Genomic DNA, 14,852 nt, shown 5'->3' with positions numbered 1-14,852 from the left:
GGCCTGTCAAGTCGTAATTACTACAAGGAAACTAGGAGATAAGGTTACGTTCGGTGGGATAAGATTTGTGCCAGAGTTGCCAAATCAAAGTTATAATACGCGTCTCTGGGATTGAAAAAATCGCAGGTTGCGTTTTTTTTGGCTTGTTTTTAAAAAATATGGTTGCTTGTTAGAAAATCTGACAAGCTATTTATTGTAGTGATGGCCGCTTTTGAAACACTGCTTCATGAAGCTTCGGAATCTTTTGTTTCGAATCAGTGGTTCGGCTCGTGTATCAAATTGGGCAAGTCACGTGATTTCAGCAAACGAGGCTTTGTTACGTCATTACTGTTTCGAAAACGTTTCGAAATGTTGATGGGTCGCCGCTAGGGGGTGCTGTTCTCCAGGTGAAACAATGATCCAATGTTTAACATATAATTTGAACTGTTTTCTGGTCAGTTTTATTATGTAGGTTTATAAAACTGAAATGATTTCATAGTGTCTGTACTGATCCATGGTCATCCTCAGGATGACTTGTTAATCATCTGACGTGCAATCCCACCAAATTTCCTGATAAAAATAAAGAGGACATGGCCAGATGTTGTGGGTTATTACGTAGATGAGAGAGAATTTGGACAGTTTTGCATTTATTGATCTTCATTTTTCATGACCCAAATAACCTATAGTTATTCACAATGAGAAGCCTACAGGTTTCAAACCAAGTTCATGTAGTTGTCAGACAGATGTTAAAAACTTAACACATTAAAAAAAATAATTAAAAAAAAAACTACAATAAAAAAACCCACAAATTTATAAATGGCACTTACAACCATGTGGACAGGCACACTTCACCCAGCATTCGAACCCAAAACCATAGCATGCTAGTTGGCAATACTATCAGCTCCCCCACACACTTATTTGTTTGACACAAACAACAGGTAGGTTATAATTCGTCAACGCTTGTTCAGACACGCGTTGACAAATTATAACCTACCTGTTGTTTGTGTTGTCAAGGTTGCGTTGTCAAGGTTGTTTCTGATCAACACCTGCAAGTGACCACTAGGTGTCACAGTGGAGATGGGTGTCAGATTTATATGGCACATTTGCTTTAGCTGTTTCAGTGTTCCCAGAAGCCTCACTCTGCCCACCACTAATTCAAGGTCACTATTTTCCCCAATGCACTGATTAACACTGTCTGCTCACAACCTCACAATAGGTGTGTTCGACTTTTTCTGTGGCTGGATCTAACTGATCGGTGAGAGTTGCCTCTTGCAGTTGGGGGAGGGGTTGAAAACAGAGCCATGTAGTTGGACACTTTCCGCTTCCCGAAGTGACGCTTGCATGCTCAGGGGTGCCTCTAGGGTTTCTGGGCCCCCTGGCTAATTTGTACTCTGGGTCCCAGCCCCCACCCCCCAATTATCTTTTCTTATTGCCACATGTAAAAGCAATCATTATCAATAAGCATAACAATTATTGCATACTCCATAAGAAACTTTAAATAACTAAATTTGAACAGTTTATTAAATTAACTGAAATTATGCATTTATAACAATATACAAATAACTACATATACAGCACAAGTAATTAACACCATTGTACATTCTCTCTCTCTTACACAGACATTATAGAAACTCTGTCTGGATGTCTTTATAAGCCGTCCATTTGTAATTTCTTATTCCTCATGTTACGCTCCCCCCCGTAGATGGCACTGCAGCCTCGACATGCACACGCGGCTTTAGAGAGCCGTGTGCTAAGCAGTCTTGTTTTCGTGTCCGGTTTCTGTTCCATGCCTCGTATCCGGTTTTCATGTTTAAAGCTTGATCATCTGTTCCTGTCCAGACCGCGTTTCCTTGTTTATTGATTTAAGTTTCAAATAAAGACGCTGATCTGCAATTGCTTCTGCCTCCAGTCCCATGTCGTTACACCTCAACTACCAAGAACAATGAACTTTACTATTATTATTATTATTATTATTATTATTATTATTATTAATTGAGTGAATAATAAGTTTCACACACGAACAGCTCCAGCAAGATATGTGACAGGATCATTGAATCAGTGAATTGAAACTGAGAATCAAATCGGGTCTACTCGTGAATCAATCATTCAGACTGGTTTTATCAACAGGATTCTCCAATTCTGTCGATTTCTCCTTGAGCTAGCGCTGTAGCATGCAGTGTGCTCGGAAACCTGAAGCGCAAGCTCGATGCGCGAGCTTTTGCGTTTTCAGTGACAATGACTTTTTTACTTTTGCATTTGTTATGGTTTATGTCTTGTCTCCGCCCCTGTATTGTCACTGGTTGTTTCCCGTATGTGTCATCATTAGTCTCAGCTGTTTTGTGTTCACCCTTGATTATGTTTGTCATTTAAACCCCTCGTGTCTCTTTGCACTTCGCGTAGTATTACGTGAGTGTTATCACAGTACCAAGCGTTTGTACCCTGTTCCTCGTTTTGCTTCGTAGTCTTTGATCTTGTTTCTTTTTCTCGTTATGTGCCTTTGCCTTGCCTACTTTATGCCTGTTTTTGACCATGCTATTGTCTCATGATTTACATTTGTCTGCCTGCCTCTCTTTAATAAAAGCTCTTATCTGCATTTGCATCTGCCTTAACCTCCATTATAGTGAATTACGTGACAAATTCATTTAAATTAACCGACTCAAACAAACGAATCCCTCACGAATCGGATATCATTATAACACTTCTCTCACAAAGTCACTTAAGTCAATTAAAGCAGATTTATATGATTGCATAACATTTCGATCGATTCCTCACAGAAATCTGTTGCAAGGCTTCAGAAAGCTTGAATATATACAACACTGGTCTAGTTTTATTGTCGTGTGGTGCAGGATATTTTGCTTCTCCAACCTACATTGACCCTGCTAGCTCATGAATTCAAACTATGAAATTAATTACATGATCTGACTTATACTTAAGATAAATAAAACAGCCACACTCACAAAGACACTATTCAGATGAGGTAGGTTTATTACCAAGCAATTACAGTCATTAGAAGCATTACAGTCAAGCAAGACAGCAAACAAACCAGCTGGTACCAGGGATACATGCCACATGAAGATGCACCAAAGTACCACCCAGCAAACACAAACTCGCTTTCGACAAAGTCAAACGAACCCCCGCTGTTGAAATGAAACGTACAGTTAGTCGAAAAGAGGCTTGATCACGACGTAAAATGTCATCGACGTCGAATACAAGTAGAAAAGAAGCTTAAACAATGTTAACATTCTTGAAACGCTATATTACTTTTAAATTATGCAAAAAAAAACTGATTAATGAAGTTACTGCTGTGTAATTTCAAAGAAATTTATCTAGATGTGATTGTTCATTTTTAGTTCGCCACATATATATTGGCTAATTTCGGCCAATCAAAGCGGATAGATCTGTACAGCTCCTGGGCTCGCTCCACTGAGCAAGGAAACAGGCTGGGCTGAGGTCTAGCCAAAAGTGCCGAATTTTGTAGATAAAATTGTAATAACTAAGATTTATTTTTATTTCATTTTTTTGATAGCGTATTTTCCAATTTACGGGAATACGAAATCTCTTGCATACGAAACTGAACATATGAAACCAAACATACGAAGCTAAGCAAGCACATGCTCAGATATCGTCCCTAAACCACGGTGGATTTTAGTGATTCTCTGAGCTGTGTGAAATAAGCAATATTATCTTCGAAATTCGTTGGGAACTTGCCTCCAGAAAGGTTCCACTTTGCACTGAAAGGTAATATAATATATCAAGGTTATTTGCATGTCATTGTCAGTTCGTGTAATAACATTTTGCATAATTATTTCATCAATATATTTCTTGGCTTCTGGCCATTAGGCATGATCCCATTCCCATAATGAAAGGTAATCTATAAATGATGCATAACAGAAATCGTAGAATTTGAGAGGGAACTCCTCCAACCGGAAACTCTTGTCCAAAATGTCTCAACAAGTCATCAGGACAGTACATGTGTGCCTCCAGCAGAAACTTTCTCCCAAGGTCTATCCGTTGTTGCTGACGTTAATGACATCAACTTCGATTCTGATTTCACAATTAATCGAATATCGATCGCGACTACGATTGTGACGGCCCACGATTAAATGAACACGATCGACTGTGATATTAACGATTAAAGTTTGTCCTCCGCTAATAGAAAACTCCGCTGCAGATCAAATCAAGCGCTTCCTAAACTTACAGCCAATCACCATAGAGATTCATCTCACCATAGTGCAGCGTAGGGATGACGTCATTTTGTAACGCCAAAACCCGGAAATGGAGTAAGGATTTTAGCCCTCGAGCTGCCAGCTTCGCTTCGACCTCCAGAGCTTTGCGCGAGGAGAAATCATGACATTAACGTGATGTTAAATAGCACTACAGAGCTTGTCAGGGACATTAAACATTATCATGTCGAACGGGAAAAAACTTTGAAGATAAACTCAGGGCTCTACAGTGCGACCATTTCACTCGCATTTGTGACTGGAAAGTATTTTGTGCGACTGTGAATAAATATTTATTCGCACCAGTGCGAGTGACCTGTTCGGAGTTGTGTAATACAATCGGTATAAAAACTACAGGGAGTACAAAATGCATCTACACCGAGCAACAGTTACTTTCACACTGCTTTTCATCTCCTGAGCCAACCGAACAATTGTGTAAATACTGAAGAGAAGCCACTATGATGCGAAGTACCTCTGTACATCATCTGCTTCAACTTCCTGATCTCACAACCGCCATCTTTTATTGATCCCACAAAATGACCTGAACTTGCACCTGCTCGTGTAGACACAGCAGCTTCGGGCGGAGTAAATTAACAATAATGCTAACGCTACAAGCTGTTTTTAATTCAAACTTCTTTATTAAAAAAATGCTCACTAAACATAATGAAGAGTAGCAGTCTGTAAACATACAGTACACTGCCGCTCTCCCTTCAGCAGCGCTAATAGACAGCGCATTCACTTCATTTAAACTCACGGTTGCCAGATATCACTAGAAAAGTCCACTCCAGTTTCCATGTTTTGTTTAATCCCCCCAAAACACAATATTATCAGCAAGCATGGCCACTGTACTGGGGAACCAATCTAAAACAGATAAACAAACAAAAATAAAACTACTAAAATGTAAAGACAGAAAATGTGCTTAATTATAAATAAATCATTTAATATAAAAATAGATATAATAACTTCATTAAATATAAATAAAATGAGAAATTAAATAATGTTTAATTACTATGGGTTGCATTTAATATCAATTTGACATTAAGCTTAGTTCACTATTTCCTTAGAAGGCTGTTAGCCTTTTTCCTAATATGGATCATGTTTGTGTTATTCTACTTTTAATTAGGACTCTTTAGTGTTTAAGATATTTAAAAATAAATATTTTATGCTTGTTTATTTAACAAGTAACCAACAGTATTTCTCATTGCTATTATTTTAATTCAATTAACAGTGACCATGAGCAGAGAGCTTACATTTAACTGTTTATGACAAACCTCCTGATAAAGCTTAAACAAAAAAAGATTGGTATATGGATCAGTATCGGCAGATCGGTACATCCATAATGAACACCATTAAACTAAAGCGCTTGGCATCTGTCGGGTAAATGAACTCACCCAATCACATCCTATATGAGATTATTCAGATATATACACAATATACACAGAGCGGTTCGAGAACTGACTCCAACCCAGAACCATGACAGTGGAAAATGTCTAATAGTGTAGCTTTAAATATATTTAAGAGGAGCAGACTTCAAAGACTGAACATTGAAGTTTATTGTATTTGTTTACAAGGTAAACAGGTTAACGGTTGTTTTTTGCATACAGTCTGTAAAATTAACTGAAAATATTAAATTTAGTTTATCAGAAGGTAAATTAATGTGTCATGGCTCACACTATGTTCCTAAATTCTGTCATAATTGATCAGCTCAAGTTTTCTCATGCCTACATGTGTGTTATATTGTGGCATGAGAAAACTTAATAAATGTGAAAGTGCAATAAAAGTATGTTGTCACTAAAATCAATTAATAATCATGATAAATAATTGAGATCTCAATATTGATCAAAATAATCATTTTGGCCATAATTGTGCAGCCCTATTGGACCCGATCATAATCTTATCACTTGGGATGGTATATTGATAATCCAGAAGAAATTATATCATCGTCATCTGATGAAGAGAGGGAGGAGGACTTAGCCCCTTTGTTAGCACAGTGGGTGATCCACTATGGTGTCAAACATAATGCAACAGACAGCCTACTGAAGTTATTAAGATCAAGAAAGGCACTGCGGCATGAGAATCTGCCATCAACATCTCTCACCCTTTTAAAAACTGAGAGTGAAGTTGCAACCATGGTCTCTGGAATGGAATATATTTATCTTGTTCTAGAGAAAGGTATCCAGGAACACTTTAGTCGGTATTCCAAAGAAGTCACTTCCACTACAGATGTGATTGAAATATCACTCAATATAGATGGACTGCCAATTTTTTCAAGCAACAACATGTCATTGTGGCCTATTCTTTGTGCATTACACTTGGAGCCAGTGAAAGTATTTCCTGTAGCTAACACATGTGGACCAAGTAAGCCAAAGGACTATAACAGAGATTAATGAGTTATTGGTGAATGGTTTTCAACATAATGGTTGGAATGTGCATATCCGAATTGCAAATATAGTTTGTGATTCTCCTGCAAAGGCTACGGTAAAAACCAAAAAAATTTTGGGTTACTATGGTTGTGATTGCTGTGATCAAAAGGGGGAGTGGGATGGGAAGCACATTATTTACAAGCAAAAGGAAAATCTTACCCTGCGCACAGATGAATCATATCAACAGAAGGTACAGCCAGAACACCACAAAGCAGGAGCGCAAAGTCATTTCATGAATCTTCCTATTGACATGGTTCGTACCTTTCCCATGGACTATATGCACTGTGTCTGCCTTGGTGTGACTCGACGCTTTATACTGCTTTGGATGAATGGAGAGCATCGTCTCAGCAGAAGACAGCTGGCCGAAATCGATAAACGTCTTATTGAAATGAGATGCAGTATAACAAGCGACTTTGCTCGCAAACCTCACCCATTCAGTGAAGTTGCCCATTGGAAGGCTACTGAGTTCAGACAGTTCCTGTTATACACTGGCAAGTTTATTCTGGTGGCATATTAGATGACCATAAATATGAACATTTTCTTATCCTAGCTGTTGCTATGACAATTCTGATGACACCAAGACTTTTCGCGAACCATCTTGGATATGCAAGACGCCTTTTAACTCACTTTGTTTCTAGTGGTGAAGAAATCTATGGATCGCCGTTTCTTGTTTATAATGTTCACTCCTTACTGCATCTAGCTGATGATGCTGAACTGTTTGAAGGACTAAACAAATGCTCTGCATTCCCCTTTGAAAACCATTTGTACCAGATTAAGAAGTTAGTACACTCAGGAAAGAATCCTTTGGTACAAATAGTAAAGCGATTGGGTGAATCGAGAGCAACCCCTGCATGCCCCAGGAAAGCACATAAAAAAGTCCTATAGTGTGTGTTTCCTGATAATGCATATATACTGGATGACAACCTAACCTGTGTTGATATCCTTGAAGCAACCAAAAAGCGCTCAGAAGATGGTTCTGTGGTGTACCGTTGCAATGTCTTCCAGAATCCTCAATCCATGTTCATACGCCCTTGTGACTCTCGGCTTGTTGGTATCTACAGTTTTCCTAATGCTGCAGATATAGTTCATCACACACTCCAATTTCCACAGTCTCGTCTATGCCAGAAAGCCATTAAAGTACAAGTTGGGGATAATGTGATCTTCACTGCTATACTACACACATAATAAAGAAGTGAGTATCACAAAAAAAAAACAACCTTTCCACAGTCTTTATGAGCTCTTGTTTGAATATTAACCATTGAGATTGAAAGTTTACTGTTTTCTGATATGTATGACTTTTATGAATGTGTTATCTCCTGATCAAATCTATTGATGCATTTGACTATGATGTGGTTGACCAGCGAAATTTATTTATTTCCATTTCCTAACATAAATAGCAATGTAAATAATGTAAAATAATGTAAAAACAACATATACAAAATTTCAGATACCTGTCATGGACATCGCTGTCACAGACATACTGTCCTATCAGTATTATGTTGTAAAGTTTCTGGAAGAAGGAGATCCATTTGCCATCGTTCATTGGTCATGGGTTAAAGAAGATAAGGAGGTAATGTACTGGATAATGTTAATTTTTGCGGACATTTTATAGGAATTGTCACATGCTGACTATAGTGCATATTTTTGTGTAGTTACTCAAAGTAATGAACATATATTTCAGTAGTACTATCACATTATTAACATTCAACAGAGTGGATTATACTGCATCCCGTGGCCCGAAGAGCAGCCAACACCTAAACTTCTAACCTTCTAACACCTAAACAAGGCACAACTGGGAGAGATACTAAGAGTAAAGCAAGAAGAGAAGGAAAAGAAGAAAGAGATTGCCATACAAGCTGCGCTGATGGTGACACCACAAGCCACTGCACCTCAAGAACAGCCAATTGAGGCCCCCATCCCAGTGGTGGCACTGACACAAGCAAGACAGCTGGAACCTGCTGAATACATGTATACAGGAAGGCCCCAAGCTCCCCAGAATTACCAATTTCAAGGACGGTTGCCTCAGAATAGGTGCTGGGGCAGATCGTTGTTACATGGAGACCCAATGCAAGGACTCACTAGACCTAGCTTGTATGCTGAAGGATGTTGGATATGTGGAGACCCAAGTTACCTCAAGAGAAATTGTCCACAGGCAATGGCCAGGTACACATGGGGAGATAATGTGGATAGGGCTGAGAAGAGAGGTCAGGCACTAGGGCCACAGGCCATAGGACAGGGACAATGAAACCAATGGATGGAGCAACAATGGCAGACCCCAGTGCCTCCTGGAAGGAGGCCCTAATGATCTTTGGCCCTAATGGGGGGCCAAATCCACACCAGAGTTGAAGAGGCCTAGAGAAGTCAGAGGGGGAGCTGATGCAGTGCCCCCGGAACAAGAACCAACAGTCCCGGTGTCAGTCAGGAATGGATTACTGGTACCCTTCATGATTGATACTGGGTACTACTTTTTCAAGCATCAGGAAAGAAGGCTCACAGCTCCCCCTCACCCTTAAAGCGATTCAAATTATGGGCTTCTCTGGAAAAATACAGACTTTACACTTTACAGAGCCTCAGGAACTTACACTCAATGGCGTTACTGTACAGACACCCCTGTTATATTCTCCAGGTGCACTAGTGAACTTACTCGGCCGAGATGCCATATGTAAACTAGGTCCTAAGATACAATGTGACCCGACTGGGCTGTGGGTTGCGTTTCCGACACCTATAGCTACCCAGTACTTGCTCCTCCAAGAACAAGACGTGACTCCCCCAGTATCCAACAAAGTGTACTGGTTGGAAATGGAGGACATGGAGAAATTGGAATTATGGGAGAAGTTTGAAGAAAGGAAACTCTGGCTAAAGTATATGTGCCTGGACTGCCATGAAACACAAACTTCATTAAACTGTACTGGACAGGATGAGGAGTTTGCCCAGTTGTGGGAAGAACATGAAGAAAGTGACAGTAAAGTGGCAGTAAAGATTTTGGATCTAATGGTACAACTGCCAGAAAGACTGAAAAATTGGTACCAGGTGGAGGATTCAGTCCCCCATGTCTCTCTTATGGTCGCAAATAAGTTTAAACCTAAAGATTTAGGACCAATGGTTAAGCAGGCTAGGGAAGTGAGGAAATGGAAACCAACTCCGAACCCATACTTATACAGGTCACCTCATGGGCAGTTCATACTTATCTCTGTAACAGCAGTAGACCCAATGGTAGCAACGTGCATCGTGATTCATGATAGGACAAAGGTAGCTGCAGGCGAAAGGCAGATGGTAATGAAAGCGGCAGGAATAGATCCAGATGAGGTAGAACTGCTAATAAAAGTGCCAGATAAGTTATAGACGAAGCACCCAACAGATGTAGGGTTAGTTGACTCGGTAGGGCTAGCAAAAATAAAAGTCAAAGGGAACATTCACCTGCCATATCAAAGGCAATATTTTTGTCCTCACAAGCCAGGGAAGGTATAAGTCCAACCATACAAGGGCTAATCGAAGTAGGTGTATTGATCCCCAACAGGAGCCCTTGCTACACTCCAATCTTTCCTGTCAAGAAGCCCAATTCAGATAAATGGAGGTTGGTACATGATTTGAGAGCTATAAATCAAATAGTGGTACCCGAAACACCTATTGTTCCAGACCCGCACACGCTGTTATCAAACATACCTGAGGGAACAAAACGGTATACGGTAATTGATCTGTGCTCTGCATTTTTAGTGTACCTCTCCACCCAGATTCTCAGCATCTATTTGTGTTCACTTACGCTGGACAACAATACACATACACAAGACTTCCTCAGGGATATTGTGATATCGTGAATCAGGGATATTTAACCAGGTTCCAGATCGTGACCTTGATACTCTGACTTGTCATAGCACCCTGTTGCAGTACATGGATGACCTCCTGCTTTGTAGCCTGACTAAAGAACAGGGTCAGGAAGACTCGGTAAAGGTGTTAACTATGTTAACCGAAAACGGCCACAAAGTGAATAGAGAAAAACTTCAGTTTTGTAAACCTAAAGTAGAGTACTTGGGACGAGTCCTAGAAGGGGCAAGCCGCAAAATTTCGCCTAAGCACGTGGAAACCATTAGGAATGCGCCCCTTAATGTTGAGAAGGGAATGCCTTGGTGGGTGCTGCATTTGCATACCAAAAGGCATCCTCAATTATGATGGGGCATCCAGTCACACTGTACACAACCCATGCATTGCATGCATTATTAACTAACAGTCTTTCATCATTACTAGCTCACGATGCACAAGGTATAATGTCATTCTGTCAGCCCTGGAGTTAACCATAGAAAGGTGTAATACAGTCAACCCTGCTGACAAAATGGTTACTCCACAAGACGGGTTGCCCCCGAATGCGCGTCTGAATCAGAAAAGTTCTTTAACGCTTTTGCCGACTTAGAGAATCAACCCTTGTCAAACGCACGTGCTCTTTATAGATGGGTCATGTTTTCAAGCTGATACAGGGAATAAAGCTGGATTTGCTGTTGTAGAGGCTAGGTTGGCTCCGCTTTCATATAATACAGTAATTGAGGTCTCTTTACCCCAACCCTGCTCAGCACAATTGGCAGAAATCAGGGCTCTGACTGCTGTGTGTGAACTAGGGAGTGGTAAAAGCTGTACAATTTATACTGACTCAGCATATGCATATGGTGTATGTCATGTATTTTGGCCTATATGGACACAGAGAGGATTTCAGAGGGCAGATGGGTCCACAATTACTCATGAAACAGCTATATCAGTCTTATATGCTATGACTTTGCCAGCCGAATTATTCAATTTAGATTCAATCTAGCGAACTAGTGAAGCTGCATGTTTTGCAAACAGATGATTATTTCATGAGGGACTATGGAAAGAAGAAGAGACTGTACAAGATGTGATGTACACCACCACATCTGCCCTGTCTTTCATCTCGAATCAAACAAAACAAAAAAAAGGCTTTTAACAATATGCAACTATGACCCTTCGTGATCACTTCTTCTCTGTCACTTCTCTATCCTTGTCAACTGTAGCCAGACACTTTGCCTGGTAAATTTCACCCCATTTTATAGGAAACTAGTGTCAAATGGTCTATAGGAAATTATTACTTTCCATATGTAAATGTTACCCAACAGACAAGGTCATTCAATCTATGATGGATGCATGACAGAGACTTATCTATTGCTTATTCAGGTTTAATTTAGGTTGTAACCTTCAAATCTGTTTGCATATGTATATTCCTCATTGTTTGCCCATGCATTATGTTATGCTGTATGTGTTCTTTATTAAGACGGCAAATTGCAGATAACTCAATGATCAAGTTAGGATGTTCCCGTTGGCTGTGATGGTTCTTGAATGCCTCTATTCCTAACCCAAGAAACATTTTATATAGTAGCAAATTATAAAGTAAACCTTCTGATAAAGGTTTGCCTAATTGGAGGGATCAGGAACCAATTTGCATGAGGTGATGACCCAATGATGGGTAAGATTCTACAGTGGCCAGAGGAGGACAACCTAAGGTAGGGCTTCACCACTGCTGGGGACCTGCCCAATGCAGGAGGTGTCATTTGTATAATGGGGGTGGTTGTGATGCCTCTTTTGGGCCAAGAGCATCAAAGGGCTGTAAGAAAAAATGAAGAGGATGTCGAAGATCTCAAAGAGGAATAACTTTATTACAGCATGGCAGTGACAAAGTACATTAAGCTCTTCGGGTTCGTCCGAGTCAAAGTGAACCCCGAACAATATCAGCACAGACATTTTATACTGTGTTTCAAACCAAGTCTTCTGTATGTAATGTAAATTAAGTTTAATTCTAAATGTAAATTAAGGATAGCTTTTGATGCGATCACTTTCTGTTCTCACAGTACTGATGTTGTTACAGGTGTGACCCCAATGGTGAGGTGATAGGATTATTGAGATAAATGTCTTTCTGAATGCTAATTATGGTCACATAGCCCTTGTTCAGGGATGGTTCTTGATGTTCCACTGCCGCTCCCATGCTATAACTGTGTGAATGTCACTTTAGGTGGTATTATACACATATTGCTGAGACTCAGATAAATTGTCCCATTGATAGTTCTGCCTTTTTGGGGAACAAGCTTATGCTAACAGAGTTCTGGGTGGAATCTGACTGCCTCTCAGTAGATTCCACCCTGAACTGTATTAGGATAAGCTTGTTTTTCAAAAAGGCAGAACTATCAATGGGACAATTTATCTGAGTCTCAGCAATATGTGTATAATATTATTATTATCTAGATTATCTAGATAATCAAGAAGACCTAGACTTCACAAGTGACAGTGATCCAGATGACCCCCAGACACACGGACAAGTTAGGAGGAGGGGAGAGGGCAGGGCATGCCAACAGTCAGCAAGTGACAGCAACATCCCTACGTGCCCACCAGGTGGTAACACTCCAGAGGGTGGACCATTGATGATTCCAGGTGAAGACTCCCCACGGGTAGTACCAGACGTGGCTGACATACTGCCTGAGGAAGTCCCTGCAGCTCCAGCCCCATCTTAGACCCAGGACAGATTGCTGAGGCCCCTTTCATACTTGACACTGAGATTGGGGAGCGAGTGGTGCAGTTGTTAGAGGACAACCATCACCCCTACCAGCAGCCATTTGGGACTCTAGATCTACAGCATCTGAGAGATCTTGACATCTTTGCTGATCCCCAACAGCACCTGAATGCCTTCCCTGTCATAGATATAAACCAGCAAATTCTACAGCTCCTCTCACCTGAATTTGTAGTTCTGTTGCTGCAAGCAGCCCATGCAGTTGGACCAGATGTCATACCCCAAGCTGGCCCCGAGGCCAAAACCCTAAATGCGGCTGAACCGCAACAGCCATCACATTAATATCCGGGTGCTTCATGCAGCCATCATTGTAATAAGTTCTGTCGGAATTATGTTATTGTTATTATCATTCAAGGTGGCACTAAGGTCCAGAAACTAGTACCCCTGACTGAAACATCATTGCACCACACTACTGTTGGAAAGTGAAGCACAATCGTTCATTTGCGGGTGCCTAACACTGGGCAGGCTGACGTAATACTCCCTCACAGACCACTCAGACACACTAATGGCTTTCCCCTCACTCATGTGACCTTTGGGAAATTTGGATGAATGTTTGGTAGAACCTTACAATGAGCACTACTTGTGTCCTATGGTCTGCCTGGTGGGGGCAGCTTCCTTCAGCTATGGTCCAGCTTGGATGTGTAACGTTAGCCAGAACTGTGATTGCTGCCCAGTGAGTACCCCTCTCGATGCTTCTGTTCCAGTATATGTTGGCCTCCCATTCAACTTTCTCTGTGTCTGCTCTGAGGAAGGCCTTGATGTTGTAGACAACATATCTAGTGACTGTACTCACATTAACACTCTACAGTCTGAGGCCTTTCAGACACTTTTTAGTCTGACATGCCTTTACATTTTAATTAGGGATGCACCGAAATGAAAATTCTTGGCCGAAGCCAAAACTGAATATAATGAAAAACTTGGCCGAAAGCCGAAGGCCGAATACCGAACACGTTTTTTCGCGTTTTTTCCATTTATTTTGCCATTTTTTTCACCACTGCATAAATTAAATAGTCAAAATGAGCTTTTTACTATTTTGTCTTGCTTTTCAAAGAAAAAAATCAATTCCAAAAACTACAATTTCAAAATATTTATTTAACACTGAACATTTTTTTTTCATTCCATCAGGTATAGGCTACCAACAAGGCACAATATAACTTTAAATAAATAAATGAGTAAAATAAAAATATTTTGATGTAATCATATTTGAGCCCCTCTTGAATAGCCTATGTTAGGCTATTCAAGCGGGTTTTTTCTGTTTTCTGTGACCGCGACTCTGATTCCTGCTTTGCCCCGTTTATGCCTGTTTGCCGATCGCCCGACCCTTTGCCTGTCTTGACTATGTTTTTTTGGATTACGATTTGGATTTGTCTGCCTGCCCTTAAATAAATACTTCTTTACCTGCTTCTGTACTCTATTCCCTTACATCTCACGACGTGACAGATTACTCTGGAACAGAAACAAAGCAAACGGTACTCTTCGGGTACAAAAAGTTTGTTCGGGGGACATTTTACGGGTACTTGTGACTGGGGAATCTCCTCTAGTTCCTGGTCCAGATCCCACTCTAGCGCACTGATGTTATATGAAGGATGGATGATATACTCCTCGTGTTCGTTGACACTTTCTGTGCAGTTGAGACGAGACAGGGCATCAGCTTTTATGTTCTTGGACCCT

The sequence above is a fragment of the Ictalurus punctatus genome, chromosome 5, assembly GCF_001660625.3.
Source record: "Ictalurus punctatus breed USDA103 chromosome 5, Coco_2.0, whole genome shotgun sequence".
Classification (NCBI taxonomy): Eukaryota; Metazoa; Chordata; class Actinopteri; order Siluriformes; family Ictaluridae; genus Ictalurus; species Ictalurus punctatus.
This window is presented reverse-complemented; position numbering follows the sequence as displayed.